The sequence below is a fragment of the Coturnix japonica genome, chromosome 4, assembly GCF_054131305.1.
Source record: "Coturnix japonica strain WE chromosome 4, WE-NBRP24, whole genome shotgun sequence".
In the NCBI taxonomy this organism is placed as follows: domain Eukaryota; kingdom Metazoa; phylum Chordata; class Aves; order Galliformes; family Phasianidae; genus Coturnix; species Coturnix japonica.
In genome coordinates this window covers 44,920,458-44,945,312 of record NC_140666.1, presented here as the reverse complement: position 1 = coordinate 44,945,312, position 24,855 = coordinate 44,920,458, and the positions used below count along the sequence as shown (strand labels likewise).

The 24,855-nt window shown below is 37.1% G+C and overlaps 1 pseudogene across 1 annotated transcript; it reads right to left on the bottom strand.

Annotated features, from left to right (window-relative positions):
• Positions 1-19,920: 19,920 nt before the first annotated feature.
• On the bottom strand, positions 19,921-24,161 carry LOC146761054 (uncharacterized; annotated as a pseudogene). The gene has a single exon (XR_014945320.1). The product of XR_014945320.1 is annotated as an uncharacterized LOC146761054 (transcript).
• Positions 24,162-24,855: the final 694 nt, after the last annotated feature.

The following is a 24,855-nucleotide window of genomic DNA, read 5'->3' as shown; positions in this document are numbered from 1 at the left end:
GAATGTGTAAATTAGATGGAATAGAGAATACAATTGTCAGTGTAAGTATCAGTGTCTATCTTTTCTTTTTCTCTAAAAATCGGTTTAGTATCTATATTTCAGCTAATATGCTACTTGTTGTCATTTCATTACTTTTTTCAGTTAACAAATTGAAACTGAAGTACTAAGAAAGTAGTTCATAAAGCAGAAATTCATTAGAAAATGCTTCTTTATAAAAGATATCAGGTAAATTTGTAGAGCGAACAGTGCTGTAAATCAGGTAGGTGCTGAGAGTATTTGTCACTAATGTGAGCATGCAACCACCTACGAGGCCATGAGAGTTTCTTAGAGGAGCCTGTATAAAACCAATACTTTTAGAACTGAAGGGTGAGTAAGGAAGATGACTTGCATAGTGTTTCAGATTCCCTGGGGGAATTTTGACAATGGCTTGTCCTAGTATGGTCTTCCTCTCACAGTGAGGTGATGTTAATGTTGCTGCAGGCAGCAAAGCAAGACATCTCTGCTTGCATCCCTATGATGGATAAGCGAGTGGGAATTTGGTGTTGGAGGACCAGGTGTGAGAGCTCACTCCCATTCTCTGTACACCTCCTGAAACTCTTGTCAGCAGTTGCTGACACTGCAGAAGCAGTCACTGTAGTATTTCATCTAGAAGGTGATTCAAGAGAACACAAGTCAACCCAAGAAAACATCTCCCAGATTTCCTCCATCTGTGAATTTTTCACAAGAGGGAGAGTTTATCCAGAGCTTTTAAGTTATGCCTTGCCCTGATAGCATCTCACTGTGCAAATGTGAATATCCTCTCACAGCTGTTTCTTTTATTCATTGCTTGAATTTTTGCAAGGAAAGCACAAAAAAAAGTATTTTTAAAAGTACACTTTTTTTCTCTGTATTTTTATCATTCATTTGGTTTCTTATACTTTTATAAGGAGCTAGCTTTGTCATACTAAAAATTCACAAATATATACATAAAATCTTTGCTAATTACAGTTTGTCCCGTGCAGTAGGTCTGCACTCAGCAATTTTAGTAAGGAATGGCTCTGCCCTTCTATTACTTCCTCTTGGAAGGGCATAAGCCCCCTGAAATTTTAAAGACTGGATTAGTTTAAATTGCTTACCAGATAACAGCCTGTGTTCCTGACCCAAATATGTCATGATAACAAATATATCACACAAAGACGTTGCAAATCACAATCATTAACTGTTGTGCACGGCTCAAATAATTTATCCTTTTAACAGTTTTAAGACATCTGTGAGTTAGTATGAAAAATAAACTAGCTGAAACTGCTGGTTGTCAAACTGACAGATTGATCTTTACACTGTTGTCATTGTTTTTTGGTTTTTTTTTTTTACATTCACAGTGTTCTCAGATAGTATTTTTGTGTTGTTCAACATTTAACTTTTACCTTTGTGTTTTCTCCCCTGTTCTTAATGGCTCTACTGCCTCCTTCAGAAATGACACAAGATTGCAGGCTCCCCAGAGAGCTCCTCCTCAGCTGCTCCTAAAAGCACTCGGTGTATCACACTCTGCTCAATGCAAACTCATTGAGCCTTTCCACATTTCTCTGTTTCCTTTCCTTTTTGTGTTTCCATCTTTTCATTTTTGTTATGGGTTGTTACTGCAAAAACCTCTTTCTAAGCTATCAGCAATGTTGTTTGTCCACGTAGCTCACTCACAGCAGACTGCCAGTTCTGTCCTATAAACCACGTCAACACTGTTGTAAGACAGTTCTATGATTGAGACACTGTCTTTGGAGTTCAGAACATCCCATGTTCACTTCTCAACTCCCCTCAGAACATCTGCAGATTCAGTTTTGAATCCAAACATAAAACTTTCAGTAGGTGGAAGGTTAGAGTCCCTGGATGATATCTGTTAGTCCACATGCTTGATAGCTCTGTAAAGACTTCATTAGGTTTTACTGTTAACCTCAGACAATCATGCAGTGTAAGTTGACTGAAAACTGTATTTTATGCCTAAATAGTCACTTAAAAAGGAAAAACTTTGTATTCTTTCTAGAGAGCCATAATTATATTCCTTCTACTTGGAAGATTAGAAATGGTAATTCTATAAGTAGGTAGTCATTATTTTATCATTTAGTATTAGCTATAATAATGTTAGTCATGATGAACTAATGTGGTATTAATATGGATTTCATATGTACTCTCTTAGGAATATAATTGTAATTTACCATTTTACTCCTATTCAGTCTTTCTGAAATGTTGCTGAATTAACAGATCCACTTAGCCTTAATCACTACTCCCCTCATTTTATATCAATGACAACTTGTGCTTCTGAAGACCTAATGCTAATAAAATAGAGGTGGAAAGAAGAGTTTGCAAGACATTAGAAACAGAAGAGTTGATTTTTCTAACGCTTTTGGAAGAGGGATGGAATGTAAAGGGGTGTGTTTTGCCAAAAACAGCTGGAATTACAGTGCTAGTTAGCATGGCTTTATCACTACCTTGTGACTAAGACACTGTACTTGTGAATGAGATCTTCCTTCAGTTTGTTTCATTCAGTTTTCCGTACCACAAGTTAAATTCATTTTGTTTGGTTTCATGTATAGTAACAACAAATGCTGGTGGTCTTTGTTTTTCTTGCAGTTTCATAATTTGCTAAGAGATAAAGACATTTTAGTAAATTCAAGCTATGTTGCCATGAGAGCACAGAGAAGTGCCCTGGATTTCTAGTGTTGGGTAGAGGAGGTGACAGCGCGGAGTTTGTGGGATCTACGTTTATTTGTTCAATTTGAATGAAGATTGCTGTTCATCATTTTCACACAACTTGAAAAGAAAAAACCCTGATGCATAATCCAGTAACCATTCAGAGAAAAAAATGTTCTGTGTTTCAAATGGAGAAAGATAAATCTAAATGTATTCTTCATTTTTTAGGGTGTCAGTGGTTCTTGTTTGTTGCAGGCTTATATATCACAGTATCAGTCAGCTCCAGTCTCCACTGAGCTATAAGAAATCTTCCATTGGTAGGATTTGCCTCGTTCTTCTCTGTAACTGTAACAAATTTACTAGGATGTGTCAAGATGCTGAGATATTATGGATAGGAGAGCCTAAGTCACAGATCTGAGCTCATTATAAGTTTTTGTAACATTGTAGTCTTTATTTCTGTTAAAATCTGAGTAAAATACATTATTTCTATTAGTAAGCAAGTATTGCCAAAGTGAAAAGATTGGCATAGGATGGGTGGACAATATGCTGAACTCACTGAACAGGAAAAACCTTAGTGTCAGCAAGAATTCACAGCCTGGTTACCGTGATTCCTGTGTAATGCTTTTGGATCAGGGGGCAACATAATATTTGGCTACATTGACAAGACAAAAAGATTTAGCCAGCCATGTTGAAAAATGTCACACAGTTTTACGAGTGGAAGTACTCTAGTAGATTGTCAAGGAATGTGGTAAAAGCAACACCCAGATCTCAGAAACCAGTGTTACTTGTCAGTTTGAAGATTTTCATGGAAGTTATGGGGTTAGTGCAGAAAACATAGTGCAAATTGCATAGTTTGTGCTGGAAGTCACATTAGACAACCATAAAAAACATTTTGGTGCTTTGTAATTTATTATTATTATTATTATTATTATTTTATTTTATTTTATTATTTATTTTTTTTTTCCCCAGCTCTTTCATAAACGTAATCAATTTCAAGTTCCGGATATTTTGCATTTCAGACTTCCAAAGATGCTTTGCGATATGAAAGTATACATGATGCAGTTTTTCTAAAGGCACTTTAGGACACATCCAATAAGTGTTTAAGAGGGTACTGCAATAGCTGTCATTATGCATCTGGTACTAAATATCAAAGTGTGGGACTGAAAATCCAGATTATTATTAATTTTTTTTTTTTTTTCTGTAAGGTGTGATTAGAACTTAAGAGCATGAAAAAAATAATCTCCAGGTGTAGTGAAGAGCTATCAAGAGTGAATGAGTGGGAAATGTTTAAACTTGGAGATTTCACCAGGGGTTCAAAGAAATACATCTTTTTTTTTACATCGATGGATCTTAGTTCTGTGTTTCTCAGCTTTGTTTTGTTTGTTGCTGCACCCCTGTTGTCCAGAGACATTCATAGTCAACACCCAACACTTCCATGCAACTAAGCACTTTCCAGTACCTGTCAACAATATTTAAAATTAAAGCACTTTTAATAAGTTTTCTCCTTTGGAAAAATAATGAGATACTGATTGGGTAAGGATGTTATATTCTTTCCAGATGTTACTAGGTTTTGTCCCATATCAATACACTTACAAGAACTGATCTGAGTGTAAATAGGTTTACTGAAGAAACCTAAGTCAACATACCTGCAGGCTCTTGGAATCTCTGCATTAACTTAGTAGTCAAAATACTCTTCAGAATCACTTATGTAATTGTGGAAAGCTTATGTTATGTTGAGACCAAATTGCATTGAGAGTAAGAATCACAGTCCCCCTGTAATTTTAGGAATACAGCTGGCTTTGAAATAAAATTATCTGTGCTTAATTAATACGAAAATAAACATTCTGTATCATTTGGTTCTGGATACACAAATATTGGTTGTCTCTAATCCAGCAGACTCTTGCTACAAAATTATTTAAGATACATCATGATATTAATTTTTACTGTGAATGGTTGGTAGCATCTGTTACTTTGATTCAAAATGTAATTGCTACTACTCATAAAAGCCCATCTTTCTATTTTGTTTCTTTTTTTCATTTTTTTCTTATATTATTACTTTATTATTATTATTATTTTTAATAAAAAGGATGAAAAAAGCTAGCCTTGGAATTCAGCTATAATTACCATGTGATTTTATTCTAAAGGCTACCAATAAAAATATTTTGAACTTAATCTTATCATTTAAACTACTTAAAAGAAGAAAGGATTGTATAAGAGCTCATCATTAGCTGTAGAGATGAAAAATGTAGTTCATAATGTCAAATCCTACTGTGGCTGGACGTTAACTGAATATAGCACAGTAGTATATGATACGCTAACTGGAATGAGGCATTTAGATACAACATCCTATCAGCAAACTGAGAAATCTGAACTGCCTGCTGCTAGAATAAATAACCCGTTTGCTTGATATAAGCACGAGTAAGTTAATGGTAGAATTTATTGTGCCATGTCAAACCGCTTTCCAGAGATTTGTGTAACTAGAGTTTGTATTTTCTTGTGTTTACTGTATTTATGTTTATCATTTATTTCTTAATTTTCTTATTTTCTTAACAGAAATTAGTCGTAATAAAGACACCAAACTAATTAATTTCATTCTTGGAAGAAAACTGCAAATATCTTAGCATATTTAATCATCTACATTCAAATTAAGTTTTGGTTTTAGGCTTATTGTTAAAAACAAAAACAACAACAACAAAAAAACACTCTAGAAAAGAAACTATTGGCATACTTAATTAGTTGATTTAGGATTTCATCAGTGCCCTTTCCACCCAGAGTATCAAGTGAAACAACACCTGGCTCTTTTCCCGTAATCAATATAATCTCTTAAGAGTTCAGTTTCAAAATCAGCTGCAGAGAGTAACAATTAGTGGTTAGTAGTCTTGATAGATTTTATAAGAAGCAATTATGTCATTAACAAATTATAAAGTTATCAAGCTGTCTCATGGAGATAATATAGAAAAAAAAAAGATGATTGTATAGGAAGAGAGACTTGTCTAGGAAAATAATAAGATACATGTCTGTTATGGAAAGAGTGTGTTATTAATTGAAGTGAGCTCTGTGGAGTTCACCTTTAGAGCTGGGAGCCAGGTGCCATACCTAATAATGGATTTCAAAAGCAAAATACAGAGATCTTATTTTGTTACCTGAGTGATGATTTAAATACACTGTAGGAGTCCACATTTCTCTCTTAAAACCCTACATAATTGTTGCCTGACAGTTATTAGACAGTTATTATTTTTCTTTACAAGCTGTTTGGACTTACAGAAGCAGGCACCTTCTATGGAAAGTGGTAGGTGCTGAGCTGTGGGCTACTGAGCTGTGTTACACCAAACCATGTTTGGGCAGACTGGCCTTGGATGCCCAAAGGGTAACTAAAGAGCAAGAGGTTTCATACGTATTTCCATTCCTGCTGGCACAACTAATCTTGAAGGACATGGGGGTGTTAGCTGTCTGATGGAAAGGGGCACACCTTGCCAGAGGTCTTCGCAGGTTTTTCCTCTTCCATTTCCCAATTATCTGTAAATCTGTCCCCAGCCATCTGAAAACCAGCATATGATGCCCTCCAAGGAGATAGAATCTGTAAATTTAAGGCTTCCTGTTATTTTCTCTTCCGCTTTGAGTAATGCTCCAGCTGCTATCTAAAGGTCAGAACCTCCACTGAAAGTGCAAGCTTTGTAAACAAGGAAAATAAGCTCCACTTGGGTCATTAAAAAAAGAGAGTGCAGGCATACAAGCATTTGAGAGCTTAGATTCCAAGGGAATATGTCTCCCAAAAATCTTTACTACCAGTGTTAGGAATTAGGAGCATCAGATGATCTGGCCCTGGTGACACCCCCTGCACAAGCTCTTGGTGGTTCTTCGAATGGCTCTTCCCCTCTCATCACCATGTGCTGTTCTCTTGTGTTTTGTTCAAAAGTGTCCAGTTCTCTCAGTTGTTAGGGTCAGAAATACCTTACTGAGTTTTTAAATTGCATTTGTAGCCAGGTATCTATCAGACCAAGCATGCAAGAGTTAATCTGCCCCTCTTAATTCTACTACTGAATTCAGTTCCCAATGTAATTATGGAAGTAGCTCTGAAAGTAAAGCATCCTATTTTATTAAGTTGCCCCATGTCATCAGAGGTGGGTGTTGCTGGTATGGCAATAATCCATGGCCCATCAGTATTCCATAACGTGTTGTTGCCATATGAGAAATAGTGGTGGAAGAGCAGTAAGGCACAATGGCATCTGACACGGAAGTGCACATAAAGCAAAAGTATGTAATTTAATTCCTCCATGCAGAAAAAAAAATGGCACCCATTGACATTCATTGATGCCTGCTGAATTTTTCTGGAGACAAAACAGTGGATGTGACCACACTGGGATGGTGGGTGGTGTGTTTCAGCAGTGGTGACAGCAACAGGGGTTCACCCCTGCTGGTGCAGATGTGTATGAGCAGGGAATACAGGCTCTTGTTCCTTGCTGGTGAAAATGCCCTGATAATGGAGGTATCTGTGTTGCAAAATAGTGTTTGTAGATGAGAAATTTGCTCTGTCATATAGTGCCTTTATGCTCTTTCTGTAGTTATCATGGAAATAAATAGGAGGCATGAGTGTTCAATCTTCAATCTTTCTGACTAGGTTGGTCTAGAGTTTTCTACCCTAACATTTGGCCAAATAATTCATTATGCCAATCAACAAAGCCATATTTTGATCTAGAACATTTTTTTAATAAAAACAATATTAATTATAACAATAAAGGTTTTTTCACCTGATGGGGTATTAACTGCAAAGTCATGTAAAACTATGCAACAAACTATCTCAGAACACTGTAACATAAAGTAGCTGGAGAAAAGCTGTTGTTAATTCTACTTATAATAAACAGTGGAGTCAAGACATGATGTAATTTTGCATAATAGAAGTTTGTTTCTAGGCATCCATGCACTAAAGTTGGCATGGAACTAATGTGGGTACTACTGCACACAGATGAAAATGATAAAAAAATTCAAAATGATACGTAATGTATAAAGCAAATCTCAGAGAGGAATGGAAGTATTTTAATACAAAGTTACAGAAGAAGTGCAATTTCTGAATTTATTTTCTGAAATTATGTATTTGTTATCACTAATAATTTTAAGCAGAAAGAACTGAAAATGCCTGGTTCACAGAATTGATTGAGTACTGTGGGAACTCCATTCTCTACCACAGAGATCAAACTGATTACAGATAAAGTTCTGCTTAATCATGGATTTATCATACATTATGTTATAGTCTAAGACATGTATGTTGCATCAGTTTAGAAAGAAAATATGCTAGGATTTACAATTGGAATGATGCTAAGAAACATATTAGAAGTCCTCCCTAAACATCTTATGAACAAAGAAAAGTTGTATCTTGAAGATTTCTGCAGACTGTCTTGAACATTGGGTAAAACACAGGTGCAAATCAGAGAGTAGCTGAATTGCTGATTCTGACCGCTCAATATAATTTCAGAACTAATGCACTTGGCTGTTGTATCTTTTTATTACAAGATGTGCTACCCCTGAATGGAACAGAACAGAACAGGTTTTAGTGTATTACCCTTCCTAGTGACTTAGCAGTACTTCTCATTTGGTTTCTGTGTGGTCCAAGGAGGGTGCTGGACTCCAAAGTTATTAAGGTAGCCATGGCTCAGTAGGATGCTCTGCTATTAAGTTTTATTGTTCCTGATTCTGAAAGCTGGTAGTGTGCTACTCTGAAGTGTGTGGTAGTGGGTGAAATGAGGTGTTCTTGAGTGTACTTAGGAGTAGTGGAATTCTGGATTTTCCAGAACACAGATTCTGCACAAACGAGTAATGTATTGCAGTTTGTTTTTACAGTCTTGTTCTGATGTGTGACACTTTCATTTAGTAATTGCTGCATTTCTTAATTTCTTCTTAATGTAGTAGTACTGCATACAAGAGCATATGGATTTACTTCCTCTATTATTATTATTTATTTGTATTTAATTCATTTTTTTTCCTTCCTTTTGGAAATTTTGTTTATACTTCTTATTTTAAAGCATAAGTACTACTGAATATTTTCAAGTAATGTTTTGCATATGTTCTCTAGTTATTGCAGATTATTCATTCAAGCCAAATGTATGCTAGAGCTAACATGCAGTAAAATAAGTATTTATATAATTGGAAGACTATTAAGTCCACTTAATCTTTATGAGTGACATCAATATGGACCCAATTAGCACAGTTTTCAGCCACTTCATAATTCAAAAGAATGTGATCATTAAGCTGGAAGCACATTTGACAGAAACTCCATAGTCATGAAGGTAAAAGCTTGCAAGATCACCCAGAAGGATGGAGAAGCTGTCATTCTTTCATCAGTGCTGTTGAATACTAATGTCAAGGTCAGAAGAGTGTAATTTTAGGCTGCCAAAATATTGTTGGATTTGATCTGCTAGCAGATGTTTAAAAGGGAAGTAGCGAGTTTAAAACATACATTCACTTTCTTTATGGGAGATAGAAAGTTTCAAATGCCATTAGAAATGATCTAAATCACTTACTGCTTTGATTGGTACTTCAGCATGCATTTTTTAATTCTAATATTTTTTAAACATCATCCTCATTGTTTTACATCAGAAATTCTAACTTTATACATATGTTGCACATTCTCAGTGCTATTTTAAATTTTGATATGTGTTCAATTAGTCACAATTACAGCAAAGACCGGATGCCAAAACATCTGAATACTAAATTTATACATATAAAATTGGCATGAATAATAAAACGGTATATTTGTCTTTGCCACGCTTTTGACTTACATGATGTACTTATGCTAAAGGGGAATTCTTACTCCTGTCTTCAAGTAAGAACATAATAAGATGGTAGAAACAAGATGGAACTGAGATGTTCTCAGAGCTCTTTCTGGGATGAGATACAATGGCCCCAACTTTCAACAAGGCAAATTTCAAACAAATACTCAGAAAAATAATTTCATAGTGGGGATGCAACAACATTGCAGTTTGCTGACTAGGCAAGCTTTTGAACTTCCATCTGTGTACTTATTTAGAACCTGGTTGAGTGGTTGTTCACAAAGTGGACTTATTTTTCAACCTCAAAATAATCCAAGATTCTGTCGTTTCCCTTCTGGTGCAATAGTTCATATAATCTATATAAAATTGTAAAAGGATTTAGAGTATCATTTTGAAAATATCAAGATGCTTTTATTCTTCCTAGCTCACAAAAAGATACTTAGAAACCTGGGAGTCATCTTTTCCGTAACATAGAACATCTCTTTCACATCAACTTGTAGGAGATTTAGCATTAATTCCTAAACTTGCACTACTTCCTTGCTCTTACCTACCTTTCCTGTTAATCAACAGCTTCACTTGCTCCTCTATCCAAACAGACAAGTTCCCAAATACATAAATCTACATTCTGATACTGCTATAATCATTTAAATCTTAGCGTAATTGTAACAAAAATTTGGTTTCTCAACTTTCTTTTGAAACAGAAAAGTTCTAGAAAAACAAAATAATATAGCAGTGTATTTTCATACTGAGCGAGAAGTTTCAGAGTTCAGTTTGGGGTTTATATTTAAGTGCTTTTCAGCTTTGATTGATTTTACATTACATGAATATGTCAATGAGCAGTGGCAAACAATACCTCAGTAGGATTGCTTTTCAGTTCCAGATACATCTTTGAAAGATGTCGAAAATGACATGTTTGCAGTAAAATATACATGGCCGGGTGAACTTTTCTGGTCTTATCTTGCGCCTCAGTAATTCTTAAGCAGAAATCCAAGTCTTTGTTCTGATAAACTAGACATCTTTCTAAAATACATTTATTAAAATGAAATATTCAAAGATTCTGAAGAGCAAGTATACATAGAGAAAATATATTTTTTTCCTCCTGTGCATGGTTAACTTTCATTCATATTAATGGGGTTATGAACATGCTTCAAGCAGAGAAGGCTATCATTTTTAAAACCTGTCTATTGAATATTTGGTTTGGTTAAATTTATGTTGTCTGTTTACTACAGTAGGGAAAAAATAGTTGCTGGAAGGTAATGCTTATTTTGAGTTTAAATCTTTTATGAATATAATTGTCTCTGAAATCACTAGCGAGTGTTTTGAGAGCCTTGAGAATATTTGAGAAAAGATAACTGTATGGCATTTTCATAATTAAAAACTCTTTATACAGCACAATTCTACTACCTGAGTTTTTGTTTATCTTTTTGTATGAGCCAGGCAGGTTCTTTTCTCCAAGATGAACAAGAAGAATTTATATAAATTCAAAACAATCCTTGGGACATTTAAGGCATTATTGGCACTTAATTAAGAATATTTTTGTATAGAGGGACACTTTTATGAAAAAGCTAATCAACTGTGAATAAGGGTTGAAAAGAGGCTGATGTAATTCAGGATTTAAATCATAATTGGTAATTGCATATGTGTAGTATGAAATGGTCACAGAAGATAGCAGTTTTTTTATTTTTATTTTTTAATTTTCATTGGCTGGTCACATTCATAATGATGAGTATATATTTTAAAACAGTTTTCAAAAGAGTTTGCATTCTTAAAAGGCTGTTTAGCTAAAACATCCTTATGCCTGGTGCCCATGATTTCTTTGAAAGCAAAAATGTCTTAATGTTATTCCTTAAATATGTGTGTTTTAGGATTTGAATGTTTAAATATTAATGGATTCTGATTATTGGGGAGGCATCAACATAATCATTAGTTAGAATCTTTCTGTCAGAAAGACACATTCTCCTCTGATTTTTGGGGTAATCTAGAAGTATGCCATTGCAGCATGGGTGATACTGCTTGCAAGTGCAATTACATGTTTAAATGAGTTGAGAGAGATGAAATCTATGACTCAGAGGACTTTGTTTTGTTGAAAATGTAGCAGAATTGCTGTATCCATATCCTTTCAATTCACAGTATCTTAATAGGATTCTATAATTACTTTAAATTCCTTATTTTCTGCAGCGAAGCTTTATAGTACAAAGAAGTGACTTCATTCTAACCTGGCACCACACAGGGACTGTCTTTCATTCAAAGTTCCTAGCTATCAGAAATAGTGATAGTGCAGACCACGGATCTTCTTATTATAATTTAAAAGTATCTCTCATTCATATGAATTCAGTGTTTTCATACTTAAGGGGATTATTAATTAGTTTCCCTCTGTACTGAATGCAAAATAATTAAGATGTATACAGTATTTGCCATGTAAATTCTGAAAGGTTCCTGAAGCTTCCATGTGGTTTTGGCAGTCTGTAAATGAATCTCTTTCACACTACTCTTGCTAGCAACCTGCTCATACATTTTAATAGTTAAAAACATTCTCTTGGACTCCATGGTGCATGTCTGAAATCCATGGCATACATGCAGTTCTTTTTGTGTATCTAAGCAAGGATACATGTGCACATATTTCAATGTGTTTATAAATGCATCGAGCTGTAGTAGCTATTCACATAAATTTTAATTTCTTCAGCCCACCATTCTGTTCCCATTGGAAATATATACAAATTCTGTTGTCATTCTGTTTTTAGAGCATAACTGGTATAGAAGCTTTTGATTGTTTCAGTTCATTTTCAGTGATTCAGTCCCTCTATTACCTTCTTGAAAACAAGAGGTGGCTGTACATATGGATGATACGCACATAACTTTTGGGCACAGAAGACCTGATTGGTGGCTGTTTATATATGGAACATAATCCTGATCAATCTGTGACACTTACTACAGACTTTCCACTGCTTTGAAATGTGTAATGTCATAGCATTTGTATGTTTTCCATTCCCTTAAGTTTTCAATATACTGCTATACAGAAGAGAAAATAATTAGAAATACCATTACAGACACTATAATAGAAATAAATAAAGAAGCAATTTGTAAACTCTTTTTAATAGAAATTTACATATGCATGTAGGAGTCTCTATTGATACTTATAACTTGAGTATAAATTAAGTAGGGATAATATTTATATGTTGTGTGTATTAACACAGTTATTTGATTTTATATATATCAGTTAAACTATAAGAACACAAACTCTTTTTCTCTTGCCAATAACTAGACCACAGGAGACACCACTTAGTACAATATTTGAAGAGAAAACAAATCACTTTAAATTGAAGAAGTTTTTTTCCATTTGTGTGTTGGGGGAGTGGAGGTGTTGTATTGATTTGTTTGTTTGCTTTTTTATGTAAATTTGACTTGAAAGGCTAAAATTCATTGATTGCTTTTTAAAAGAATCAACTGCTGAATTTAGATGGCAAAATAGTTGGTAAAAAATTACTAGCTTGCCAGTGATTTTCCCTTTCTAGTTTGGGATATAGGTAATACAGTTTCCTGGGAAATGTGACATTTGGAAAATGAACAGCAAGTACATAGACATCTGACCCGTTTAGAAGAATAGAAATTAACAAGGGGAAAGGAGATCAAAGGCAGAAGGGGATAGGAAAAATATTAACGTATTCTAATATCAGTACAATTTAAACTACAGCTACACTGTATAAGGTTTCCCCATCCCATTTAGAATCTGTTCAGTCTTTTCACTGAGGTACAAAGCTGATTTTAAGCATAAAAGAGGAAGACCTTATTCATAAACCAGTTATTTTCAATTTTATTAGTATTTTTTTATTAAGCTATGTCTGAAATCCTGATTGATCTGACTTGGAAGTTCGACTAGAAATTTCAGTTGTTAGAATATTTCTGACTTTGAAATATAAAGCAAGTGTCTAAGGAACATCTAATAATTTTGTCCAGCTATGTGCCTCATTTGTAGTTGACTTGGGAAGATAATTTTATCTTCATTTTGCAAATGAAGAGTTGACACAATATGACACACAGTATATTTTTGTGTATTTTTGTCCCATATTTTCCTGTTTTTAAATTATTTTTTTTTATGTCCAGTAAGTTCAAGTTGAAGCATTAATTAAGGAAATAATGTGGATTTTTCTAACTTGGTAATGTGATTTCCAGGTACCATCATTTTTTTAAAAAATTTATCCCATCTTCAGTGCAAAAACTGGATGCCTGTACCATCTTTCCTTCTCTTCCTCCTTTCTTAACTCCCCTAGAACATCATCCCTCAAAAATCTACATTATGGTGATGATGTCTAATCTAAAAATCCAAAATTACATTGTGTGAAATATTACCTCACTCTCCTATCAAACTGTATAGATAAAGTCCGTGTGAAGACAAATGCTCCCTAAATTGTACCATAATCTTTCTGTACTTGTCAGTAGTGTACTCTAAGACCCATTTACAAATAAGAAGTAAAAAAACAAAACAAAAAACAAACAAACAAACAAAAAAAAAACAACAACAAAAGCTCTATCAATTATCTGGAACCCTAGCTCTTAATTCTTTTTGTCCTACCAAATATTCTTGTTGCTAGTTGTTTTGGATAATGCTTGGGACCCAGCTGCATGGTATACACATAAACTAATGCGAAACCGGTACAGTTAATGTACCACACAAATGTGATTTAAAAACACAGTAATGTGAATTTATAAGTTAATCTTTGCTACAGTGTTGTTAGCAGAGAATATGGTACCAACTTTTGTCGGTTAGACAATTTATGCATAGCAAACAGGACACTATTTCATATATTTTTAGGACACAAATTGTAGCCTGTAGTTCCAAAACTCTGCATTCCTTTTCTCAGTGAGGTATTTACTTGCAAGGACTGCTGTCCTTTGCCTTTACTGAAAATGAGCCAACAGGAGGTAACACTGTAATAAGGCAAGTTGGAATCATCTACCATTAAATCTTTATTTTCCACACTTAACTGTCACTTTTCATCAGTTTTAGAAATTCTGTACCAACTGAAAGAAAAAAATGCTAAGAGATTCATAGAGGGTTCTCTGAACTATTTATTTGTCTTGATCCTTACAAATTCTACCATTTTTGACTGTTGTTGTTTGCTCATGTGGTTGGTTTTTAATCTACTGGACACTGATGCAGAATTATGAGGAAAATATTGTCAAAGATTTTGGACATAAAATGTACGCATTTAATGTATGTTTGATGTTAACACTAGGGACATTACCTAGACTTTAAATTTTATTTATTAGCAGATTAGAAAAATCCTACAAAGGAAATGCATTCATCTTCACTATTAGATAAATACAGCCTGTGGGTAATTGCTTAATTATTCACAGGAGAGTCTCATTCATTCCTTATTTTGCTGTTGTTGGGGCACTCCCCAATTCTCCTCATATCCCATTCATGCTTTCTAAGGAAGGCGGAGGCCTGATACAGGCCTCATTACTGTCATCTCTGCTTGATCGTTTTGTGTTCTTAATAGACTATTAGAATGCATTCTGTGGAGGCCATACTGACAGAACCATAAATTACACATAATACTTGTTTTATTTATTACGCAGTGCTTCACATAGTGCCTTGTACTTTACTGTGTGCCGAGAATAAGATACTGCTTGTGATCAACAAAGCATGAATTCATTTAGTATTTAGTTGCTGAGACCTTTCTTTGTTTAAATAAATTTGTAGTGACTGTGACTGTAGACAAACCCTGAAGGTGCCAGCTACTGGCACAGTGTTATCCAATGAAAACATGCATCTCCTAATAGTTCTTACCTGCAATCGTTTCCAGAAACACATTCTTTTAGATGGCATGATGTGCATTCACACGCAGTTTGTGAAAGCTGTGTCTTGCTGGTTGTGCTAACCAGAAACAAAGGCTTACAGTTAATTTAGAAACAGTAAATTCAGTAGAAAATAACTAAATGGTTATGTCCCATTCTAGCTTTCGAGGTCTATTTTTCAAGCCTATTTCATTCAGTGACAAAGCTATTAAATTAATCAGCTCTTGTGGCAAGGGGGAAACAAATCTCACCTGAAACTGCATCTCTCTTTTGCTGCAGGTACCTTAATCAAAGCACTTCCAGGCATTTTCTTTGTTTGTGTAATTCCACTTTGTATATCATATATAAATATTCATTACTGATGCAATTAGAGCTTGGGTTCCCTTTGCAAATGCTCCAACAAAGAGGGAATAGAATGATTTTTTACTTTTTCTGTCTCATTGTGTATATTAATATTTATTAAAGTAGTCAAAAGTTTCAAGAGAGATAGAAATATATATATCAACAATCTCCCTGTAGTATGGGAGTATAGTTAAGAGAGTTTCTGGGAGACTGGGGTTAAATAATTTTCAGGTAGAACAGACATAACAAGTTGAGATTTCCATACAGTAGATGATTGCATGAAAAACTGTGTTACTAGGCAAAAAGAGCGAGGGCCAGATTAGAATAATAGAATCCTTAGAGTTGGGAGTTATCTTTAGAGGTCAGCTAGTCCAAATCTGCTGCAGTGAACAGAGACATACTCAGCTCAATCAGGTTGCCCAGTGTGTGATCCAGCCTCACCTTAAGAGTCTCCATGGATGGGGCATCCACCACAGCTGTGGGCAGTCTGCTCCAGTGCCTGACCACTTTCACTGTAAAAAGACTTTTTCCTTATATGCAACCTAAATTTACCTTCTTTAAGCTTGAAGCCATTTCCCCTTGTTCTTTAACCAATGACTGCTAAAGTGTAGGTCCATTTCTTTCCTCTGTCTCCCGTTTAGATACTAAAAGGCTGCTATCAGGTCTCTCCCCATATCATCTTTTCTAGGCCACACAGCCCCAGCTCTTTCCACTTCTCCTTGCAGGGCGACGTTCCATCCCTTGGATCATTTTTGTGGCCCTTCTCTGGATGCACTCCAACATGTATGTGTCTCTAAAGAGGTCTATGGCTCAGATTATTGGTATCCTTTCCTCATTGTTTCTATGAATGGGAGCTATGTGTTTCCATGTCAATTAAAATAATGAGGAAAAATATGTTTGTTTGTAGTTCTTCAATGAAATATGTGGAAAATTGTTTGCACCATTTCCTAGTCTTGTTTCATTTTTTTTCCAGTAAATATTGGCTTCCTGTGTTGTTTGCAGGGAAACAGCACAGCAAGAAACACAGAATTATTAAGCAGGAAAACTTAAGATAACGGGTAACAGAAGGCATTAGGTATACAGATACAGCATGGGGAATTAGTGTCACAGCCTGCTAAAGGAGACTGATGGAGGGTGTCCTCTCAAGAGCAGTGATCACTGACAGACTATTTTCGCAACAGAGTATCTCATCCCATGGCATCATTTAACATGATTTAGACCAGTTATACTGATGGCAAACTGCGCAAAACTGTTACTTTTCTTTTAAGCTTTTTTTAGGCCAAGGTGACATCAGGGTAATGGGAGAGGTTTACTGTAGTTTGGAACCTTATTATTTTTCTTTTGAAGCATAGAACCTTGTATGGCCCTTAGAAAATGCTGAACACACAAGTATACTCTTGATCAACATGCAATAGGCTGAGGAAACTCAAAGAAGAAAGAAAGAAAATAAAGAACTTTTTCAGCATGTGATGCAAACTATTATAGCATTTTCTTTTATATATGCTCATTAACTGGAAAGCTGATTTCTGATAGCTCCTGGGTTAAATACCTGGAGTAACAGCTGCAGCTAAGTGACAAACCTGGCAAAATCTCTCTTTGAAAACACCGATATTCCCTAAGAAATGATAATAATAATAAAAATAAAATTAAAACTATGAGTAATTACTCTGGAGCATTAAAAAACACAGTTAAAGTCCTAGGGAAGGAAAAAAAAAAATAAATCAGTAAAAATGATTAATGGTTATCAGCCACAAAATAAGTGTTTTTAAGCTCTGTCAGCTTTGCTTTTCTAATGAGGACTTAACTGCTCCAGCAGTACAGCCTTCATCCAAGTTGTGTTTTCTATTTTATGTAATCAATACTTCCTACAGACACGGTTACCATCATCATAACCTTTCAGTTCTATTGTTTTGGCATCTCACAGGTTTTCTATGTAAGTGTGAGTCTCAAGGGAAGTAAATTTAACTGAAATGTCCATCTGCAATTTAATGTATGATGCAGAGCCATATAACTTCTCTCAGACTTGGTTATTGTTGCAGAGAGAGCCTTTGAAATTACCAGGGGATTATGGCAGATTATGAAAGACCTTGAGAGTGGCTTTCTTGCAGATCAGCCGTGTGTTCTACACAAACTCTGAAACAATCAGCTAGAGTAGTGAAGTAGAAGTATATTAAAATTTGAAGAGTTCACTGAGAAGGTCCTGATAGACGCTCCTAATTAAAGAAATAAAAACCAACTTTAGAGAATTTAAAAGATTCTCTTGTCAGTAAGGGAAATGGGGCATTTTGAGGACTGGAAATAAGATGATAACACAAATATAGTGGATTCAACCTTGTTTTTCTCTACGACAGAAATAATGACAATTGGGCTTAATGGTACATAAATAAAAATAATTAAATGGAAACTACTTGTAGTGGTACATTACCTGAATTAATATACAAGATTAAAAGACCAATAACCCAGAAACAATTTAGTTACTTTTCTGTTCTTATGTAAATTAGTGAACAATTTTGAACAAGAACATGGTGCAGTATAGCGCCAAAACAGTTATATTAACTTTGACAATTATTTTTTCCCTAATTAGTTTTTAGTTATTAAGGGTCATTTCATGAATTTCTTTGAAATTTCTTCACTTTTTTTTTTTTTCTTTCTTAATCTTTTATTGAATTTTTACTTTGTCCCTTTTCCTTTTAATGCTCAAAACTGACAAAAGAAGTTTCATATTTCGTAGTATTACGTGATGGAAGTAGGTCTGTGTCAGTCATGTAGATTAGGTTAAATAGATGTTTTTACTCTTGGTAATCCCACGTGTTCAATCCTGAGCACAGAGGATTCAGCGGTAACCAGTCTCCTTTATATGAATGCTGCATCGGCTCTTAAGATTTGTATTAATGAATTCTTCTTAGTGTAGCTGAAATTAAAGAAAATTAAGGTAAATTATCATTCAGTGCTGAACAAGTAAGAAAATCACTCAGCAGTTATGGAAATATTACATCTCTAAATTAAATTATCGCAATTCTGAAGCAAAAGATCTGTAAATTTACATTTTAAAATTATAGCTGCCGTGCAGCTGTAGACATGCTTTACAGAAGTAGTTAGAGAATCTGGATTATTTTTCCAATTCACTTACTAATGGAATATAGATTATTCATTATATTATATACTTCTAAGTAACTTTTGGTTTTCCCTATGCATCAATTTGTAACCCATTTAAAAAGGTGCTAAAAGCCATTTGGCCGTATTTTTCTTTTGTTAAAATTTTGTTATAGCATTGAAAGGCAAAATTCTACAAATCCGCCAAGATATTCTACCTGTGAAAACATCTCCACTGTGTGTCTACCAGCACACAGTTACAAACCAGTAAGATCTAAAATTAAAAAGTTCCAGTGATACTGATACTTTAGTCTTAGAGTCCTAAGAATCATTGAATCGTAGAATTGCCATGCTTGTTAGTCATGAGGAAGAACTTTTCCCTACTACCTACTTTTCTCTTAATATCCCATAAGCATCTTTGAGATAAAAGCACCATATATTTTGTGAACCATTCATCAGTGCATTTGTTTTCCATTTCAGGTCTTGTTGTCACATCAGAGCAGAACTGTAATAAGAAGTAAACTGACTTTTTATTGAGTTAACTACTCTTATTGGTGCCCATTGAAAATCGGTGTTTACTAACAAAAAAAAACTTCTTATGCCATACCCAAATGGAGATATTTTCATTGAAAAGCTCATGAAGCTTCTAAAGTCAATATGGTGTTTTGTGTTCAGAGTGGGTGGGTTGGAATGGAACATTGGAAACACTGGAAATTAGACCTCCCAAAAGAAGCACAACTTTTGCTAGGATACATATTCATTGCCAACAAGCTACGTAATTTCCCCTTCTTATTATGTGGCAAAATTGAAAAGATTATTTTATTTGGGGACAAAAAAAAAAAAAAAAAAAAAAGAAGAAAACTGTAGTGGTACTATGAATGAAGTAGCCTATTCTTTCTGCTTGTTGAGAAAAAAGTAGTGACTTATACATATGCTGTATGCACACATGGACCAGCAAGGAGTAATACCACATAGCGCTGGCCTGGGATCGAATGCTTTTGAGTATATAACATTTATATAATTATCAAATTAAGTTACTGAAGTAATTATATTAAGCTGAAAATGTTTCTTTAATTAAAGCCATGCTATATTTCTAGCTTAACATTTCAGTTCTACTAGCCTTTTGCTGTTGAATCCCACTTTTTGTTTGAATGATTTACATCCAGTTAACTTGTCATTGATATCCCTAGAGTGTTACCTTTATCTTGTCAGTGTTCTCTGGAAGTTTGCAGCTTGACCAATTACTGATATGACACCAATATGATGAGCAGTAAAATGGCCATTTATTGAAGCTAACACACGTATATATACCCTATGCCCTTCGTGTACGCCCACTGGAAACGTATACACCATATATCTTGATGGCATGGGGATGGACCTATCTCGTCACAGCCCGAAAAGCGCACACTCGCCTAATACAACATTTCCCCCTCCCCATGCCAAGAAAGCCTTATCCCGTTACAACGCGAACGCTAATCCTAATCTAAATTATATAAAGGTGTTAGTCCTTATCTAAACAAGCAATTTATAAAGGGAGATATGCAGATTGCAAAGCATGCAGAGATAAACGATGCTATATCTAACAATATTAGTAGTTTCTAATTAATACGTTCAAGGCACCTTTGGTTATATTATAACGTTCATCCTTCTGCTCAGAGTTTTGCGTATAACCGCTGGAACTCCATTTTCTCATTGAACACTCCTTCTATCATACGTTGTAAACAACCTTGTAGACATCTAAATATACATGGCACACATATCATTAATGCAAGAAATATAAGAAGCCCTATCACTAATGCCTTAAGTAGCTGTTTGAGCCATGGCCCAATACCTCCAAACAGACTTCCCAGCCAATCTCCAAAAGGATCATCCTGGATGCCGACCTTCCTTGTGTGTTCTTGTAACCACTCCAACTTCTTGTGCAACGACTCACTATGATCACTCAAGTTAAAACAACACATCCCTTCAAAGTCCTTACACCCATGACCTTGTGCCAGAAGTAAGAAATCAATTGCCGCTCTGTTTTGGAGCACAGCGTGTCTAATGCTCTCTACATCTATAAGCAAATCTGAGAGTAGCCGAGAGGTAACATTAGCCTGTTTAACAGTCCAACAGGCCAATCTCTCAATTTCTTTTAAAGCGTGCGCAGCAGCCACACCGGGAGCAAAGAAAGAAGCAAAGACTCTAGCAGTGGGTCCCCATAACCTTACGTCGTCCCCGCAGTCAGGCTCCAGAGCATGCATATCCCTTTTGGCTCGCGAATGATTAGATGCCTTATAGATCTCAAAGATACTTGGGGATAAGATAGTCAATTTCCCCAGATAGCATGGACCTCCCACTGGGTTCTTAGGAATCCCTTGCCAAGCACGATCACCGCAAATAAGAAATATCCCTGGTGGTAAGGCTTTTGCTGTATCATTGTTCCAAAGTTCTCCCATGAACGAAAATGATCCTTTGGGGATAGGGAAAACACAACAACCTGTGTTGAATGCCATATCTTCACAGTCGACCTTTCGGACAGACCCATCCGTCCTGCTAATATTAACAATCTCACCTATTGAGACGTTTATAGGACAATCTCCAGAACGATAAGGCACCGATCCGTTAGGGTAAAACCCACAGTATCCTCCATCAATATCAAAGGTCTCATCATCACGGGGATACACAAGGGTATAGGGGACAGTTTGATTAGTTTTCGGGTCCCAGTAGGGGCCCTCTGGACCAAGAAGTTGCTGCCTAGTCAGAGACAACCTTTTCATTGAGCCAAAGATCATGCACCCAGGGGACAACCATTGTGAGCTATTCTTGTCCCAAGTATCATTTTGTACCATTTGTGAGCCAAGTAAATCCAGCTGCTGGGGCTCCTCGGGAAGAGTGATGTTTAACCTACAAATAGTACAAGCCATTTTCCTTCCGAGATAGTATACAGAATCATTTCCCAGCCACCTCCAAGTTCTTTCTAGTCCATTGCAGAACCGCAAACAGCCACTCTTTTTCCCAAGGTAACCCTTAAACGCAGAGTCATCCCATTCTGGGACCCCTATAAGGCATGTTTGAAAAGGTGACGTAGCTGACTGTAATGCAAGACAAAAGTCTGTTCTTCCTGTCTGATTAGCCCATGTAACCCATAAGTTCCCCGGTTGCTGAATCAAATGAATGCCCCCCACCGGCGACCAACACAGACACAAAAGGCACAACAGCATTAGCATGGTAGTTCTCGTTGGCAGCAAGGGTTGTTTCTCTGGGTTCTCCGGGTTCTTGGGTTTCTTTGGTATCCACGAGAAAGCTCTTCTTTTGTGCTCTGTCGATTCAGGATTCCTTAGGCGGCCGATCGGGAGGTCCATGATCAACGCCACTATGAGGTCTGCACCCTTGGCCCAGTTTAAAAGAGTGGGAAGGAGCCCTGGACCATTGGCACCCTCCCGTACCAGTTTTCCTGTGGCAAAACCTTGAATTTTTGACACTGATGTGCATCATGTCCAGCCCAACCACACAACTGACAAGGTTCCCCCAGTCCCTGTGATTCCTTCTGATTAAACCTCTTAGGGCATTGGGCTTTAAGGTGACCAAGCTGTCCACACTTAAAGCACGGGCCCTTATCCTTATTTTCCCCAACTCGAGAGGCTGCCATTACTGCAGCAGCCATCCCCTGCATGGCAGATACAAAGCCCTCATTAGTCAATGGTGCATTTTTCTGATGATCTAGCACGTACTTGATGATCTCTCCTGGAGTGTTCAAAGTCCCAGGTGCCGCCCTTATAATCTGTTGAATGTCTGGCAGAGATTTTTGTTTAAGACAATCTATCACGACTAAAGATTGGACCCCCTTTGGGAGGTCAGACCCCTCCACCGCACGGATCAAGCGATTCGCAAAATCAGAGAATGGCTCGGAGGGCTCCTGTTTGATGTCTGTCCATGGGAGCACAGGCTCTGCAACCTTAGCCACCATCCGCAGAGCCTGAAGGGCTGCGGTCGTAAGCGCTGCCAACTCCCCTGCTCTAAGCGCATTCGCCTGGCCCTCCGGGGACCCCACCATGCCATCTGCTAACCCCTGAAGACGCGCAAGAGTCGTCTTGTCTTTTCGACCCTGGCCATTAGCTGGATGGTTATTATCGCGGGTCGCAGCAGCTACCACAACTTGAAGCAGCCTATTCCACTCGTCGTACCATAAGGTATATTGCACAGGCTCAAGGATGACACGCATAAGGCTGACCACATCATAAGGCAGAAGACTAGAGGCCATGAGAGCCTCAACTGCCGACATAGTCACTGGAGAACGCAAGCCTTTGTTTTTGACCAAATCCGCAAGGCGAGTGACCGCCTTAGAGTTTAAAGGGGTCCAAGCTGTACCCTCTGTATTCACTGTTACAGGAAAGGCAAACGTATCCGTCACATCGGCTGCTCTGAGATCCTCCCTCACCCGAGCCCAGTCAGTGAGTGTGGGCGGGCTCCACGGGCCAGATGCCACAGGACCACACCCCTCCTGGGCGTGTCCCGGGGCCGTCTGCATCGAAGTGCTACGCCCACATCCAGTGCCCTGCTGGGCGGAGTGATCCGCCCCTTCAGGGGAGTGGCTAGAGCAACAGGCAGGACCAGGCAGTGAGACAGTACCATCCTCCCCCACTGCCCTCTTATCAGTTGTGCAGAGAGCAACAGTACATTCCACCGAGGGTCCCCCTCCCCCTTCATCCATAAATGATTTTAATGAAGGATATAGTCTCCGTGCTGGATAGGGAGGTGGGGGCGGGGTGTACTCTGGAGCTGAGTGGTCTTGTTCAACTTCCTCCTTCTTTGTTCTTGAAGGTGTTACGTCAGTTGGAGCCAAGGGGGTCGGCGCCATCTTCTCCTCCTTTGGATCTGTAGGAAAGATGAGACCCCCCCCGGTTCCCCTCGCCCCCAACCCCAACAGTTCCCTAGCCCGATCCCCCGCAATCTTCTCTTCCCTTGCCGCCTTAAGCGCCTCCAAGACTAATCCCCAGACCTTGAACTCTGTAACTTTTCGAGTGGCCAGCACCCTTTGTGAAAGCGCCATTGTGAGCGCATCCCAGTTATTGGGATCATATAAATCAGAGGGAGATGTTAACATCCCCTCCTTCTCTAGCAGCGAAAGAACTGCAGCAATCTCCTTCTTAGAAGGAACATCCTTCCCACAGTGAGTTTTACATGCATGCAGAATCACCTTAATAACGGCTTCCATGTCGCCTCCGGCCAAACGTATCCCACCTGGCCCCAACCTGGCGCTTCCCCAACCGTACCGAGGGGGTTCCGAGCTCTCCCTACTGCCTGACGAAGAGTTATGGCCAATCCTCCCGTCCCAGTCTTTCACCACTCCGCGAGTAAATAATTACCGCTCCGCAGTGAGAACCTTCGCCGTTAGAATTATAGCTGCTCCACTTCCAATCACGTCGGGGTCACCATTTGTTACCTTTATCTTGTCAGTGTTCTCTGGAAGTTTGCAGCTTGACCAATTACTGATATGACACCAATATGATGAGCAGTAAAATGGCCATTTATTGAAGCTAACACACGTATATATACCCTATGCCCTTCGTGTACGCCCACTGGAAACGTATACACCATATATCTTGATGGCATGGGGATGGACCTATCTCGTCACAGCCCGAAAAGCGCACACTCGCCTAATACAACACTAGAGCTTCTGAATGCTGTCAGAAAAACATAAGGATTTAAGGAGTGAAATAGTAACAGTGAAAGGAAAACAAGATTTAAATACCATAAGTGAATTATGCCTTGTTCAAATGTAACAACATTCTGTATCTAATCTTCAGGAAAGTGAATGAAATCTTAAGTCTCAGCTGATGGCTAGTAGTCACGATTTCAGATATTCTTTTCTGTTTCTTGGTATAATGATCTATTTCCTCATAAAACAGACTCAGCTGAGCTTGCAGGCAGTATATAATAAACTAAATATAAAATATTGCACTCAAATTGGAAGATTACAACCATGATGTCATAGAAATTCAAAGCTCATATTGCCAGATGAACTATACTGACTCAAAAAATCATAAGCTCATGACCATTCCTTTCTCATATGCTAAATAGTATGGCATGTATACCGTGCACAAGCTGAACCATTAGCTTAATACAGCTTTCACTGTAATATCTCCTTCTTACTTCACTAGTTATGAGAATGCCATTTGTAATACAGATCTTAAATGGCAGTCCATCTTAGGTC